General features: G+C 43.4%; 1 protein-coding gene and 1 long non-coding RNA gene across 4 annotated transcripts in view; one reads left to right on the top strand and one right to left on the bottom strand.

The window, feature by feature from the left end:
* Positions 1-452: 452 nt before the first annotated feature.
* On the bottom strand, positions 453-12190 carry LOC115945117 (uncharacterized). 3 transcript variants are annotated; one of them, XR_014144894.1, is made up of 2 exons: positions 11893-12190; positions 453-11016 (listed from the first exon to the last, which is right to left on the bottom strand). It is a non-coding gene; the product is annotated as an uncharacterized LOC115945117 (long non-coding RNA). The 3 variants fall into 3 exon arrangements; XR_014144892.1 differs by having other exon boundaries at positions 11503-12190; XR_014144893.1 differs by lacking the exon at positions 11893-12190 and adding an exon at positions 11434-11524.
* A 1365-nt stretch (positions 12191-13555) lies between these two features.
* AK4 (adenylate kinase 4) overlaps positions 13556-17494 on the top strand; it is a 110054-nt gene continuing 106115 nt past the window's right edge. The window contains exon 1 of the mRNA XM_081818561.1: positions 13556-13576. The gene's annotated coding sequence lies outside the window, so the exon portion shown is untranslated. The remainder of the gene's footprint in view (positions 13577-17494) is intronic.

Consider the following 17494-nt stretch of genomic DNA (forward strand, 5'->3'; position numbering starts at 1 on the left):
TGAACTCCCCCCCCTCCGCCCCACCACCACCACCAGTCCTGGGCAACAACCATTCCACTTTCTGGCATTAGGAATTTGACTACTCTAGGAACCTCATACCAGAGGAGTCACACAATAGTTATCTTTTTGTGTCTAGCTCATTTCACTTAGCTATCATCAAGGTCCATCCATCCATGTTGTAGCACGTGTCTGCATTTTCTTCTTTTTTAAAGCTGAGTAATATTCCATTGTACCCATACACCTTCTGTTTATCCATTTGTCCATCATTGCTTCTACCTTTGGACTATAGTGAATAATGCTGCTGTGAACCTGGGTGTACAAATACCTGTTTGACTCCCTTCGTTTGGGTATATAACTGTAAGTGGAATGGGATGCTGGATCATACAGTGTTTCTATGTTTAATTCCATTCTTACATACCTAAATGAAGAATGCAATGAATACACCAACCAGACACATTGTGTTTGTTTTAATCAAAGCAGTGGAAAAACATCAGATTTTCCTCGCATCACTTCTCACTTAACCTGTTGGAACACCTTACATCTAAGAACTGCCTTGAAGATGCCAAAGACCTCCAGGCCTAGGCAAGCCTTCCAGAGCTCTTGCCACAGACCAAGCCTCGGGCTTTTCTGTTGACAGGAAACAGGACCCAGTATAGCTCCATCTGCAGAAGTGCCGGGGTGATTCCAAACTACACCCAACATTCGCTCTACAGCATGCCACAGGCTCGGGTGGGGATCCTGGCATCAGAATCTGGTGTATGAAACCTCAATTTTTATAAAACTAATAACGGGAAAACAGGAAGATCAAAGAAGGTGGTGAAATCCTCACCAAGGCCAATGATTGCACAACACATCGCTCCCTGAGGCACTTTTTTCCACCTGCTATAACACTAAAAATTAGGAATGTTTCAAGTTACTTGAAAATTCACCAATCCCAGAACTTTCCTTTCTTAGAAGTTCTTCCAGGGTTTCTGTCAGAAATTCCCTTTCTGTTTAAGGAAACAGAAAACTCCCAAGGAATTTCAGGACTGATAGTGTAATATACAGCTCCCTATAAGTAATCAAAAACATCATCTAGCCCGACGTTTAGAGAAACTCCAAATGTATGATGACATGTGAAAGTACTGGGCCATAATGTGGTCAATGCCACGTGAAAAACAATTCAAGGCCAAGCAGGTATGGCTAAAGGGAATGGTCCCTGTTCAGGAGAGAAGAGGGGTTAAAGAGAATTATGTGGACTGGCAACGGAATGCAATGTCTGAGGATCACACAATGAAGGGTGAAACTGACCCTCTCTGAATGGGAAGGCAAAGCTTCGCCTCTCTGTTCACACCTCTGGTTCCCCTTTTTCCTCATTCTGTCTCAGTGAATGATGTGATAATATACTTGGCCCAAGTCCAAGATATTAACTGGGCTGCACTGATTAGCAGGTAAGGTCTCTCTACACTAAAAGGTCACACATATGGCTTTTCCTTCCCTGGATCCTCTCACCCTGTGGTAGGCACACCCTGACCTCAGCAGGCTCTGTCATCTCTTAGTCCAAGAATATGGGTCACTGCTTTGGGTTCCTACACCAGTCATCTATTCAGAGGACAGTCAGATTCCCAAATATTGACATGAACCTGGGAAGAGGTAAGAGGTCTCTGTTTAATGCACTGAGCCTAAGCTATGTAAGATTATGTGTGCGTTGCAGCAGACTGTGAGCTAACACGTAGTAAGCTCATGTACTCTGATTCTTGTCTGCTGCTGATCCATGTATACAGCTTCCCTAGGGGTCTTGAAGGATGTGGGAAACCCTGGGTTCTCTTAGAACCCCACCCCAAACCAAACAGTACTCTCCAGTGTGGGATGCAGGCTAAAGACGCACACTCTGTTAAATTGCCTAGTCTTTTATGCAAACCTGATGCTAGATTGGTATTCATAGATTTATCTCCCTGAAATCAATTTGTTTTAGATGTTACTTCAGAGTGGTCCTCAATTCTTGATAGAAATAAAATTATTTACATTTTATTTTCATGTAAAGATGACAGCAACGATAACATGGGCATTCAGCAAATATTTTTTGAATTAGACTAGATTCTAAATTATTTTTTACATTCCTGAAACATGATGTGTCCTATCCATTCCTTAAGCACAAAGATATAATTTTATTCATGCAATATCATCAATGTTGCTCAACATGTAGGGCTTTTTTTCCTCCCTGTTTAAGTCGAATTTCATTTTGGACATCTAGTGTTGACAAGTATCTAGCTAATCAGGTTACCTCTTACATTTATAAAAACGGCAAATCAATTGCTCCTCTCAATCCCCATGCAGCTCTTCCTGCCCCTGTACTTTAATAAAAACACCTTTTTACACTGAAACACTGAAAGGGGAAAAAAAAAAAAAGGAGAGGGGGGCGCCTGGCTGGCTTAGTGGGTGAGGCATGTGACTCTTGATCTCAGGGTTGTGAGTTCAAGCCCCACACTAGGTGTAGAGATTACTTAAACATAAAATCTTAAAAAAAAAAAAAAGGCACAAATTTCTCTGAATACCTCTTCAGAAATACTGATTCACACTTAGCACTTATCTAGCACCAGGATCTTAAAAGTTCTAAAGATCTTAATACATCCAGTGCAACCATCTTCACCCTGCCATGCAAGCAACTACCCAACTCCTCCTTATCCCCGCCATGTTATAAAACAAGACAAAGATAGAGGGAATAACATACCCTATGTTCCAGGAGAGGTACAATACAGGAACAGGGAAGCGGGTTTCTGGGTCCCCACCACTGTTTCACATGCCCACTTCATCTTCGGTCTTCCTTCCTGGGCATGATGGGACTCCTTTGATGGAAGGCAAGATGGCTGCCATCCTTCAGTTATCACAGTACTGTACCTTTAGAATGGACAGCATCAGCACTGTGATAACTGAGCCAGGGCAGCCTGTCAGTCACGCTGTCAGCCAGCACCATCCTTTCTGGGTGGTTGCACGACTCCCTCCGAAGGCTCCTCATGGAGTGAAGAACTAAAAGATCCCCTTCTGGTTCGAGATGTGGGGAAGCGAAGAAAAAGTAGGGTCATGGCCCAGCAAGTGTTGAGACTGAAACAATAAAGGCCCAGTTGAATCATATTAAGATGAAAGATGAACAGAAGATGAATGCATGTTAATGACGAGCAACCATGTGATTAAGCTTTCACTCTGATCAAATATGCAGTAAGCTTCCCAGCTGCTACAGTGATACTTCTTCCGTGCATGGATTCACTGACTTTATCTCCCTGACCTCAATCACCCATGCAATAAATAATTACTGAGGAACTACTCTGTTCCAAGTTCTCTTCTAGATGTTCAGCCAATGAAAATAAATAAGACATGGCCCTTCACCCTCAAAGTGCTCACAAACATAACCATATAGCCATAATACTTCTCGTGTGTGCCCAACATTAAACAATTTCCCATGTGCATTCTCATTTGGTTTTCACAAGAACCCATATGGGGCTGTCTATGAATTATTCATTAATTTATCACCAAAGGATTCTAGAAATAGATTAGGTATCATTAGCCCATTTTACAGATAGAAAATAAAAACTTGAGAGATTAGGTGATTTACCTGAGATCATGCCCTAAGTTATGGTAAACCTGGGCTCAAATCCACATTCAATGATCAAGCCCAGTGCTTTTTTTTCTCTACCCCAACCTGGCCATTTGACTCATCAACTGGATACACAACTTATACAAACAAAAGGATTTCTGAAAATATTTAATTTTGACTTAAGATTTTTAGTTTTCTCAGTATCTCAGATCATGAAGCAGAAACTAGTGGGGATTTTATGCTTTAAGGAGATACACACATTAGCCAAAAAAAAAAAAAAGAGAGACTTTTATTGTTCTTGCTCTGAGTGCTAAGGATGTACTCAAACTGATAATACTGATGATAATTACATATTTAAGCACACCTGCACGGTGTTTTCCACTACAGTTAATGTCAATTCTACAGTTACAGTGGGGCAAGAACCACTGACAACCTTTGGAATGCCTTTGAAAAAAAAAACAAACATCACTTGCTTTGAAATTATCTGTACCTTTGAGATGCACCCTGAAGTCATTTCAGGGATGATTCTTAGTTTTAATAAGTATAAAACAATTCTGAAATTGGAATTCAGGCTTCAGAATATCAACTTATTAAAACCATGATCCACTTGGTTTTTTTCCACGTCAGTCATAAGACCTCAAGTTATTTCAATATGAATGGAACTTGACAGATATTTGAAAAATAATTATGTTTTTAATTAGGCGTTTTCTCAGTTTCAATGATTCATTATGTGCAAATTAAATATTAGCTCTGTACTTCAAATAAGACAGAGAGATAGATGACTCAATTCTTTAGATGAGAAGTCAGAACACAGGAGTACAGTGACTTTCTGCACTATGAAACTGACCTAATCTTCAGAAAAGTAACATCCAGTGAAATAATCCACCTCCACACAAATTAAAACAACATTCTCTAACATGCAAAAATATCTAATACTTAAGGAGGTCACAATGGCTAGGTCTTAGCCAACTGATGTAATACAGAGTTGAAACACGAGAGGGCAACAAAGATTTAAAAAAAAAAAAGTTGGATCCCATAACCCAAGGTTCCTGGAAATAGCTGCACATTTTCATTCAAATTATAAACATCTGTTACGCGAAGAGAAAGATACCGTGATTACTTGAGAATAAAATTTTAGATAGCTGATCTGTCAAAAAGAATAAAAAGATCACCACCTAACATTTCCTGGCCACAGATTCCATCAGCTCTGGAAAAGATGAATACTTCCTCGGAGACACTGAAGGGTGGACAAGTATGGGCACAACTAAGTAACCCTGATGTTCTCAGAAGTTATTAGACTGTTCCTCACTAAGACTGAGCATTAATGTAACTGAATGTCTAAGTACAAAGCATACAAAGACGAACTGCATGTCTGTCATGTACTGCAAAGTTGAAATTCACCTTATTTAGCCATGACCAAAACCCATACAACTAAACATTTCTGCTACAGTAAATAAAGGATCTTTCCTTATTTCTCTCTCACTCTCGTCATTTTTTTCCTATCTAAACTGGGATTAAAAAAAAAAAAAAATCAACCCAGAGACCAAGTGATAAAAAGCAAATTGTCATTATTCTGTGAATAAGAAACATTTCTTTCTCAAAAGATTTTTCTTATAAAAATTGAATTTTTTTAATATTAAAACAAGGGACTGCAGGTACTCATGCTACACTATCAAAATATACTGCACAGTCAGAGGAGAAGGAAAAAAAATAGTGATGTAAAATGCTTTCCTTCAGAGATCAAAATGATTTTAAAGTTCTTCTATGATAAAAATGATACAAACTCAGAACAATTTCTTCATGATGCAGGCACCAAATATTATCAATAAATCAAGTACCTGTGGCAAACTGGTATTCTAAAGAACTTGCTTTTAAATCTCGTGGAGTACAAATGCACAAAGAACATGTCCCGTCCCTCTTATCTCTGGACTAAAAATGAAAATACAGGGTGCCTGGGTGGCTCAGCTGGTTAAGCGACTGCCTTCGGCTCAGGTCATGATCCCGGAGTCCTGGGACCGAGTCCCACATTGGGCTCCCAGCTCAGCGGGGAGCCTGCTTCTCCCTCTGACCCTCTCCCCTCTCATGCTGTTTCTCTCTCTCTCGCTCTCTAATAAATAAATAAATAAAAATCTTAAAATAAAAAATGATTTTGAACATCTAAATACCTGAGTCAGTCACTGGAGGCACTGAAAATAAGCAATGCAAAGTATTTAAAAAGTATTTTTAAACTAAAATAGTTTAACTAGGTCTAAATTTCAATCTACCAGCCTTTTACTAAAGTGTGATTTTTTTCCAAATCACAACTGTAATCCAACTCACTGATACTATAAAATGTGCATATCTGACCGAACTGGGAAGCTATAAAAATGTACTTCCACAAAAGATGCTCAAGTATCAATTACTGCTTTGCATCTTGTTGCAAAGCTCTGCTACATTAAGAGTTTTTGGGGCGCCTGGGTGGCTCAGTCATTAAGCGTCTGCCTTCAGCTCAGGTCATGATCCCAGGGTCCTGGGATCGAGCCCCGCATCGGGCTCCCTGCTCGGCAGGAAGTCTGCTTCTCCCTTTCCCACTCCCCCTGCTTGTGTTCCCTCTCTCGCTGTGTCTCTCTCTGTCAAATAACTAAATGAAATCTTAAAAAAAAAAAAAAAAAAGTTTTTAAAAACTAACTTGTGCTAGAGATTATTAGGAGACCTGGAGTGAGGGGGGGGTCACAGGTATTTTTTTCTTAAGAAGAAAGAAACTGGCTCAAAAGGCGAGGAGAAGCCAAGGACCGCTGCCCCATGCAGTGCACCGTCCACCCCAATTCTCGCGAAGCAGCATTAACTGGGAGTAATTAGAAAGGAGTGTCATGTTTTACCCACTCCCAGCAGTGGCCCCTAAACCATCTCCTACTGCATTTCCCTAACAGATCCGACTCGAGGAAAAGCCCTATCAAAAAAAGTATGGACACAATAAGGTAGAGGGAGAAAGAACAAGTGTTCTCCTTATGCTAACAGGGATTTTAGTCCAAAAAGGCTACAGAAGACTAAAAAGTTACGAATAAATGGATCAGCCCATAAATTCTATTATTAACCTTTTCCTCTTATATACACACACTCAGCATACATACTTGCAGTCCAGCTGTCTATTCCACAGTTATTTTGCTTTCTGATTTTGTTCTAGGCTCAATTTCCCCCCAGATTTTGGATTTTATAGTCTATTCACAAGTCAGTTTTATTCTGATTTCACCTCTGTATTAAATATTTTAAGATAACTAGTCAAGATGATATACCCCTGGCTAACCATCTCTAAACACCCTAACGGTCTCTAATTAATCTATGACCTCCTCATTATTGCAGCACTGCCGTTTAAAGATTCTGGGTCTTAGATTCTCGGATGCCCTGCATGGACAACTGAAGAGGGCAACACCAAAGATTCTCACCGTCCTCAAGTTCTAGAGCAGTTCTGAGCTGCTCCAGAAACAAACTCCTCTTTTCCGCAGAGTCCACCATACTCAGAGCTTTTATTCCTACATCTGTAAAATAAACACATTTCTATTTGTACCATATGCTACAGTGGTAGTGCACTCATTATTAGGTGCTATTTCTTATACAGGCATACCTCAGAGCTATTGTGGGTCCAGTTCTAGACTACTGCAATAAAGTATCACAATAAAGCGAGTCAAAAGAATTTTTTGGTTTCCCAGTGCATATGTAAGTTATGTTCATACTACACCATAGCCTATTAAGTGTGCAATGGTATTATGTCTAAAGAAACAATGTAGAGGAGCACCTGGGTGGCTCAGCTGGTGAAGCTTCCGACTCTTGTTTTTGGCTCAGGTCATGATCTCAGGGTTATGACACAGTGCCCCACATCAGGCTCTCCGTTGGACATGGAGCCTGCTTAAGAGTCTCTCTCTCTCTCTCCCTCTGCCCCTGCTCTCTCTCTCAAAAAAGAAACAATGTACATACTTTAATTAAAAAAATAAAATCTTTAAAAAAAAATACCTTACTCAAAAAATGCTTATCATCTGAGCTTTTAACAAGTCATATTCACTGATTACAGATCACCAAAACAAGTATAATAATGAAAAGTTTGAAATATTCTGAGAATTACCAAAAAGTGACACAAAGACACAAAGTGAGCAAATACTGTTGGAAAAATGGTGCCAATGGACTTGCCCAACATAAAGTTGCCACAAACCTTCAATGTGTAAAAAAACACAAAAAAAACCCACACAAAAACAAAAACCACTGTATCTGTGAAGCACCATAAAACAAGGTCTGCCTGTACTGTACTGTAATTTGACACCGCTAATAATTACTTCTTCAAATTAGCAGTATTGTTCCTGAAGTCAGAGACTGTTTTCTTCAGGGCACTTCACAACACTAATCACAGTCCTTTCCACAACGTGCAAGCTCAACAGGTATTTAATTAACTGACAAACCTTGTCATTTCCTATGGCTTCTCTAGGTTATCAACCAAAGTACGTTTAATTCCAGCCTCTGTCTGTTCGGTCTTAAGCAACGTATACGACAGTCTGTCATCTATAAGATGAGGATATTGTATTTAAATGACCCCTAAGTCCCTTCCAGTGCCATTAATCAATCTCATTAGACAAAACCAAACCCCAAAGATGGCACTGTCTCCATTCAGGTCAGCATTATACTTTTTTTTTTTTGGAGACAAGGGGTCAGCAGCCTTGTGGGCCCAATTACCACCAGTGGAGCTATGATGTGGGGGTGGGGGCATGGGGGAGTGGAGGAGAGAAAGTAAATGAAGGAGTAAGAGAAAACAAACGTGAGTGGTATCACTAACATGCCACCAGGTGTCACAATAGTTACTGTGTCACATACTGTTCTCTGATAGAGTTTGGCATGCCCAGGAGCCTTTTACAAAAGCAGCTACAGCTAGATGTGTGGGTATCTAAGTTTTCCCATGACACCCCCACTAGCCTTTCTAGTTCCCTACACACTTTTATTGACCTTCATGAATAGGACATGCCTCCCACATAGAAATATGCAAAGCATTCACTATTAGGTCTCATGTTCTAAGATAATGACTCTTGGGATCCCCAAATTTCCACATGAAAAACAGCAAAGGAAAGTAGCGATTTTACAGTCACCTCTTCTGAAATTAATCCATCGACCAAAAGGAGCGATGTTACAGGCCAGTGCTTTCCAAGAGAAGTAAAATGCAAGCCATGCATGTTTTTAAATATTTTAGCAGCCATATTTAAAAATAAATTTATAAAACAGATTAAATCAACCTTAATATATTTCATTTAGGTCCATATACCTAAAATAGTATCATTTGAACATGTAATCAATATAAAAATAACTCAAGATATTTTATTTTCTTTGTACTAAGTCTTTGAAAACTGGGGTGTAATTTACACTTACAACACATCTCACTCAATTCAAACTCTAGATTTTCATCAGAAATACTTAACCTGTATTTAGATTTCACCCGTTTTACAGTTTAAAAAGTAGATGCGTATGTTCAAATTGTTTCCAAACATATTTAAGTTTTCCAATAACTGAATCAAGTATCAATTTTAAGAATTTACTAAAATTTGAAATTCAGCTCATTATCGTAGCCAGATTTCAGGTGCTTGACAGCGACACGTTGGCTACCGAATTAATGCAGTTACAGACAATCCTGTCACCTGGATTCTTTTAAACCTGAACCAGACTGAAAAATATTACCCTCTTCAACCAGCAAGTCCTTCTACAACACCCACCAGGTGCTCCAATGATGCCAAGTATTTTCTGCCCCACTACTAATCCTTAAGTTGTCAATACTTTAGTGATGATCACTGATTAAGCAGCCCTTCCCAGAGACTGAACAATGCTTTTCGCTCAGAGAGAAAGGTACACCTCAACTCAAGAAAAGAATGGAGACACTGAAATTCAAAGATACACAGTTCGGCTCCAAAGTAAAGGTGGAAAATCCTGACATCGTTACTTCTTTGTCCAGGATCTTAGTCACCCCGCCAAACTTACCGACATTGTTTATGATGAGCCTCTGAACTTCACACTCACAGCAGCTGTCCCTGCATCCTGATTCTTCACCTTCCTCAAGCGCTCCCTCCCAGCCTCCCTCCACAACCTCCTTTATACTCTTTAGAGCACATTCCAGGAGCCCCTCTTCATTCTGAAAAATGCTTGTTATTGTTGACATACCAAAACGTATGAGTAATTCAATAAATGAATCCCAAACCATCCTATTAATCATTCATTGGTCTAGGTACCCAAGTTACCTTGAGAAAAGCTTTTCTGAATATACATGGGAAGTATCCCCTCTACTCTTCCCCAAAGGAACCAGTTACAAACATTTCAGTTTTCCCTCCCTATGTCAAAGTTCAGTGTTTCTCCTGCAGCTGAGTTAAAAGTTGATCTTCTAAAGGAGCTGGATTCCTAAGATAGTTCTATTTTGAGCGTTCTTCCTGTTCTGAAGCTAAAGTTGGAAGGGCTTAGGTGGTGATGTCATGAAAGAGAGGCTGTTGGCTTTTACAGAAGGGTCTTCAGCAACTCTGGGGATGCTCATATGGTGGAACCCGGGAGGGGGGTGATGTTCATTTTTCATCTCTTTCCTTTCCCTTCCCTTCCTTGTGAGTCCCAGCTATTATTCAGCCAGCAAGAAAACAAGTTCAAATAAGCATGCAAACGTATTTACGTATTTTACTCAAAAACGAAAAGACTGGGGAGATGGAAAATGCCTCATGCTAGGGAAGAAGGGTGACAACCTCCTTCTCCACTCTTCGTCCCCACCTTCCCAAATATCTATCATAGGACTATGGACAAAAAGGGTAAGAAGGACAGCTGGTGAGAAGAATCAAGGGATTATAAATCTAGGTTTGAAGAGAAAAATGCTGTTGGGGATATTAAGGACAGAAAGGGGACCCTTGGGTCCACTATTTTCTCCTCCCTTTTGGAATGGTTGGATTTGGGGCTGGGTGTGTCTTCTGCTTGGGAGGCGTGTTTGGCTCTGGAGAACCAAGAGGGGCCAGGGTGGGGCCCAGGGAAAGAGAGCCAGAGACAGGCTGCTTTAGGCCAGATTCTGGGCTAAGCTCTTAAGGAAAGAAAAGAAGGGGGCTGTCAGGAGACAGCAGACAATTCCATTAGAATACCTGGTAAGGAACAAATAACGGCACTGACCTAAGGAGATCACCTCTCTCAATCTAAACCCAGCAGTTAGTTGCTGGTTGGCGGGGTGCAGGTCCAGAGGGAAGAGAAAATCCCAGCACATCTGTAGACCACAACTTGCCTGGGTCCGGGATGGATGTGCCCGGTGCAATCAGCAGGTGAAAGCAGCACTTTCTGGTCAATTCTGGGATGGGGGATTAGCTAAGAACTCTGCGGAACACAAGATTCTCCGGTTTTTCAGCTCACCTCTCCTCCAAAGCGAGAATAAGCACAGGTGTGGTCCTTCTCCAAGAAGGTGGCAGCTCGCGCGCGGGTAGCTGAGTGAGGGAAAAGATTCCTTGGCCCGGGAAGGCAGGGAGAAGCCGCGGGTTCAGCTGCGACCAGAGCAGGCGATCTCCGCCAAGTCCCTTCCCCCTTCTTGAAAACCGAACAGGACCGGCAGAAATTACAACAACGCACCCCCCCAATAATGTTTCTAATAAAAGAAACAGCCTCTCATGCCTACATAAAAAAAACTGCACACTCTGGTTGATGGAAATAAACAGGTGAGCCCGTTGTAAAGCGGGAAAAGATTGGGGATGGGAGAAAGAACGTACAGAGAAATCGAGGCTTCCTCGCCCTCCCTGCACACCCCCTCCCCTCCGAGAGCCCGACAGAATGTGCGTGTGGCAGGTTGCAAGCTAAAAATGCCACACTGACAGGCCCCCCCACCCCCCGCCCATTCTCCCTCCTACCCCAGGGTCCAGCGTCCCGGCCCCGTGGTAGCGCCCGGTCCCCGGACACCGCACGGGGCTCCCCCTCACCCCGGACCGCCGCCGCCGCCGCGGGGACTCCGCTCTTCCTCTCTCCTCCCTCCCTCCTCCTCCGCCTCCTCCTCGCAGACTCCTCCCGCCGGATCCTTCATGTAAACAACATCCAGGCTCTATTTACAGTCGCCGCCGGACGGCGAGGGATCCACGCCAGCACCCTGGAAGAAGGCGGGGGGTGGGGGAAAAGCGAGTGCGCAACATTTACACACGCACCCCGCCCCTCCGCGCCGCTCCCCCTCCGAGGGGCCGGAGCCGGGCGCCAGGGGCCACCCGCGCCCTGGTCCAACCTGCGCCGCTCCTCATACCCCGGCGAGGGCCCGAGGGCAACCGCGGAGATGCCCCCGGCGAGGCCGCCCCCCCACCCCACCGGAAAAACACACACACCTCCACAACAAACCTAGCCCGGTAACACACGCTCGAAGTCCGTGAGGGAGTGCGGAGCCTCTGGCCCGCCCCGTGCCACCGCCCCAGCGCCCGCTGCCTATCCCGCGGCGGCGAACTGCTTGCGGTCCGGGGAGGCGGCTGAGGGCAGGCGCCCAGCGCCGGGCAGCGGCGCGCCCTCGGCCCCCGCCGCCACCCGGCCCGCCCTCGGCCCGCCCCCCGCACGGGCGCCCAGGCGGCCGAGCCCCGCGGCTGCGTGTGCGTGTGCGCGCGCGCCGCGACCAGCCTCGCCGGAACGGCTCTCGTCGTCCCCGCCGCTTCCCGCGCCCCCGGCCGGCTCCGGCGCGCCGCCACACCGTGCCAGGAGCGCCGCGGCGCACGGGCGCGCACACGGACGTAGACACTCGGCGGCATGGAGCCCCGCGCGGCCGCTCGCCGCCCGCAAGCGCCCGGTCCCGCGCGCGCCCGGCCGCCCCCGCGCCCGGCCCGCCGCCCCCACGCCCACCTGCGCCCCAGGGGGGGTCCTGGGCCCCCCTTCCTTTGTTCTTCCCTCTATTTGCATGAGGATTATCTAATGACGCAGCAAGGCTCGCCACAACGTGACCGTCGCCATTTTTCTGTTTTTATTCTATCTCTGCCATGTGATAGATTGGGGGGGGGTGTTGGAAAAGGGAGAGAGACAGGTTTAAAAAAAAAAAAAAACTTCCGGGTCTCATGACCGGGAAGGGAGAAAAACAAAAGGGAGACGAGACAAAACTCCAGGGGAAGGATGTGTGCGTGTGTGTGTGCACGCGCGCGCGCACGCGCTTCCCCCTCCCGCCTGGGCTCCAAGAAGGGAGGCTCCCGCAGCGGACAGGGAGCATCCTCCCATCCAGAGAGCCCAGTGGAGCCCCCCGCTTCTAGCCGTGGCGTCGCCCGTCCTGGTCCTACACTCGCTGCAAACGCTCTGCGAAGCTGTCAGCTTGGTCCCTTCTGGCCCCTCCACTTGCTCTTCACCCCGGAGCCCGCACCCTTCCTTGCTCTCAAGCGGGTGTAAGGTTCTGGGTTACGTTCAGCGAAATCTCACCATAAACGGAGGAAATAATAAAGTTTAAAGGCTACCGAATTTCCTGTGTTTTAAGATAGTTTGTTTCCATGCTGTTGTTTATGACAACCGCGTGGCAACGCTAGGCAGAATCTTATATTGGTTCGAATTCTTCCTCTTTCTCTATACCCTTTTCTCTCTCTTCCCAAAGCGAGACACACCCTTGTGTGGTGGTCCGGGGTGGGGGTGGGGGTTGTGTGGCGACGGACCATTCATAGCTTGATTTACTTTGTAAGAAGTCTTTAATAAGTGGTGGTTCAGGGCCAGGGTGCATTGTTTAAGAAGACAGTTGCATGCAGCAAGGTGGATTCGCGTTACACTGATCGTATTCATATTTGGAGGGCGTGATAGACCTTTCATTCTTTCCCAAGTCTCGTGTCCACGGTTGCTGAAGAAAACAGAGTATTTGGGAACTCTGCCACGTTTTTCAGTGAGCTACAAAATTTTGTACTTTTGTTTACTATTGCATTTCCTTTGGGCACTTTCACTTTTGTTTCTCTTGAGTTTCCTTTCTGGGTTCTTGTCTCAATTTCACAATTCACTGCCGAAATGGACTTTACAATCGACTAGGATTCCTCGGTTTACAGGCGCAGAAACGAGACCGTGAGTAGTGATGCAAGTTGCTCCAGGTCACACATTTAATTAGGGCGGAGCTTGGATTGAGCGCAGCTCACCTGATAGCTCTGCAGGAGGGGTGGAGATGGAGGGTGGGGGATGGTAACGTCTGGCAGCAACTCTGCTTTGTAAGATTGATATCCTAGAAATTAAAGATGGAGAACACTTACCAGATCATTACCTTCTTGGGACTGGTGTGAATTGATTGCTTCTTCAAAACCCCCTTTCTTGTGTTTTTGACTCAACTATACCTGTTAATTCAGATTCCATTTCACTCTTCCCAATGAGAGTTGGTCATCTCACTGAACAGCCCTACATGATTGTAATGAATTGTTTTTATTAGATTCACAGAGTAGATCACTGCCCCTTTGTCCACCTACTGTTTCCTTTTTGTATTTATTTCATGGTGCCTTTCACACTTCAGCATATGTAACAGTTGATGTATCTCCCTGAACTGGAGGGTAAGCTTGGAGGGCAGGGCCATGCCATATTCATTTTGTATCTCCCACCTTGCCTGGCAATGAATAAGCAAATTAAGGCCTGATGAGGATTTTTCTTCCCCCGTAATTCCTTCCTAACCATCTCTAGGAAATTCCTTCCATGTTTCTGGTGAAGGCAGAACACTGAAGATGCTTTTTAATTCTTACACCTTTGCAGACCATTTTTGGCAGCCTTCTACTTTACAGAGCCAAGCAAAACATAATTTGTTTATTCCGTTGTTTGTGTTTTTTTTAACCAACTGCTTTCTCCCCTCTTTTTACTTCGTTTGGTTCCTCTTCAAATTCCTTCTAATTCGTGTAATTAGTTATGCCATCGCTTGCCTTTTGACTTTTGCTTTCTTAGGCTCCAAAAGGTTGGTAAAGTTTAAACTTCGATTTAACTAACCTTCCTCAGCCAGGAACACAGGCAGTTGAGCAGTATGAAGAGGGCTGCTGAAAAGATCTCAGCATCTGGACAAAGAGTGCACATTCACAGCTTTAAAAGACTAGAGAATAACTGATGCATGCAATCATATTGACAGCTCAGCAGAGGGTCTGGATTGTCCCACAGATGAGTTCATACACATCTGGATCAATGAGGTTCAATCACATATCTGAACATGAACCACAAGTATTCCTTTGGATGGGGCAAATGAAGTTGGTATTACTGATGGTAACATCTAAAGTCCATATGTTTCATCCTGGATAGTAACAGTGTGGTAATAATTTTAAATATAACCATATCACCTTCCAGCAAGATGGAGATGGCACCTAATTATATTTAAAAGCATGTGCTCCCTTAAGTACAAAGGTGAACAGAGAAAAAAGGAACATAAATAAAAAATACAAAAAATACCTTCATATTTCTTCCACGCATGTATACTCACACATCATTACAAAGAAGATCAAAATTTAGTCCTCTGGAGTACTACATGGTTGCTGATTAAAGTAGAGCTCTTATAGGCACTCTAACAATATTCTTCATCTCTCCCATACACACTTAAAACAATGACAACTCCCGATGTGTGACAGCCTGGACTTTGGAATCAGGTTCTGATCTCAGCCCTGCTAATCTATTAGCTGGGCAAGTTTCTCATCAGTTCTGATTCTGTATAAAGAAATAGAAAACAAGCATAATGTCACCTACCTCAAAGAGAAGGTTTTAGGATTGAAATTTCATCAGAATTTTAAAAATATATGTAAAGCCCCCACCCTGGTATGATGCTTAGAATATAATCTCCAATAATGGGGGGCTGTAATAATTTTTTAATTGTATTTTTATTAATCCCATGTGCTTCCTAGAATTATTCTTTCCCTTTTGGCTTCCTGCTCTTGAAAATTCAACAAACCTAGTATTAGTGAAAGTTCTCTATGAAGTCCTGCCTTCAAGAAGTTCACACTTCAGCCTTGGAAAAATACATACAGAAGTAACTGTACTGATACTGGTAGATGGAAGACAAACACTTAATTCATACCACTTTATGATGATCTAAATGAGAAGCATTTACTTAAGATCTAGCTTCACTAATACCCAAGCAAAGACAAAGCTTCTGGAAGCAGTTAGGAAAATGCCACACACACACACGCACACACACACACAATCCTAAACCCTCACATTTTCACACACACGAGGAAGATTACCCTTAAAACTCCATCCAATCAGTATAATTCTGCAGCTTTTGAAAATGGTTTTCTGGTCCAATGTAAGAGGCAGGCTTCTTTTGCATTCGAGTGAAAGCTATGCTGGATTGTACCTTTGAAATAATGTTGGAGAAGTGTAGTTAATAGGAAGCACTTCAGGTTGTTAATTAATTAGACCAGTTTAATCAAGAACTATTTTCTGAGAAACTTATTCCCAGCCCTGGGTCAGGTGCTAAAGAAACAAAGATGAGGAAGACATAGACTTTGTCCTTAAGGAACTCATTCAACAAATGTTTATTGATTACCTACTGGGGATGCAGTGGTGAAAAAGACATTGAGCTTATTAGCAGGGGATTGATATATACACCTTATCTTTACAGCACCCTCAAGAAGGGTTTGATTGACACAGGGTTTGGGCAAGGCAAAAAATATACCCCACCTTCAGAACATTCTTTGTTCCTCAAAACAAAGAACAGCTCTTGAAAAAAGAAAAGATTGGTCTCTTCAGCTGGATTGAACCTTGGAATCTCCCTAGCATTTGGCAGAATTGTGAAGTGAATGAAATTAAATTCAATTCTCCTGGAGTCTGGACTATTTAAACAGCTTTCTGGTCTCTCAGTTCCTGACTTTCTCAACTCTTGTTTTGTTCTCCAAAGGTTGATTCTAAAATGCAAATCTGATTATATTATGCTCCTGCTTAAAAACTTTCATGGCTCCCCGTTATCTGCCAAGCATGGCACACAAGATCATTTCTGATCTTGCTCTGCCAAAGACTTCCCACCTCATCCTTCATAACACTCACAGGTAAGGGTTGTCAGATTCTGTAAATAAAAATACAGGATGCCCAGTTACATTTAAATTTCAGATAAGCAACATTTTTTTTGGTATAAATGTGTCCCCAATATTGCATGGGACATACTTACACTAAAAGGCTTTCATTATTTATCTGAAATCCAAATTTAAATAAGCATCCTCCATTTTATCTGGCAACTCTACTCATGCTAGTCTGATTGATTAACTTGCCATTCCCCACTAGTCTCTTCATGTCTTTGTAAGTGCTTGATAACCTCTCCATTCTGCCCCTCATCCACATGGTGTGTTTCTGTTTCTTCTTCAAAAGCCAGTCATGGGCTTCTGGAACCCTGCAGGTGTGAGCACGGAATCCAGTGTGCTGGGGGTGGGCCTGGCTATCTGTGTGCTTTGTTTAATATCTGGGCTTCTGCCCCAGTTCCTGTTCATCCTTCCCTTTCTCCCTCCTGGTACTGGAGTTCTGCCCTGAACCCTAGTTAATTTGGCTGGGACCCACACACAGTTCTTTACCCTTGCCAACTTTCTCCCTGAGGCTTGTGGGGCTAGATCCTTTCTCCCAGCAGCTGGTTGGGCTCCTGACCTAAACTGCATGGATCACTGAAACCTGCCTCAGATGCCACTGCCTTCCTGTCTTACTTACTATAAAAGATAGACAAGATACTCAAATGAGATCAAGTTTGTGAGTGTGGTTTGTAAACTATAAAGCCTCCACGATGGCAATTTAGTTTTTAGAGACTAATTTCAAGTTCTTCACCTGGTCATGTGTATGAAAACCCCTCTTTAAGGTGCTCTGGATTTCCCTTGTTTCTGCTCCTGCCTAGTGATATATGATGCTGAAAATGATGGGGATATTTTCCAAAGGTCCTCTAATTTTGATTCGTGCATTCAACCACACTGGCTATTTTATTATGAATGGATTTAGACTGGTGGCTTTAATTTTTTAAATTTTAGTCTTATGATCCAGGACACACTTCTT

Source organism: Leptonychotes weddellii, chromosome 4 (genome assembly GCF_054177405.1).
Source record: "Leptonychotes weddellii isolate Sample4059 chromosome 4, ASM5417740v2, whole genome shotgun sequence".
NCBI lineage: Eukaryota > Metazoa > Chordata > Mammalia > Carnivora > Phocidae > Leptonychotes > Leptonychotes weddellii.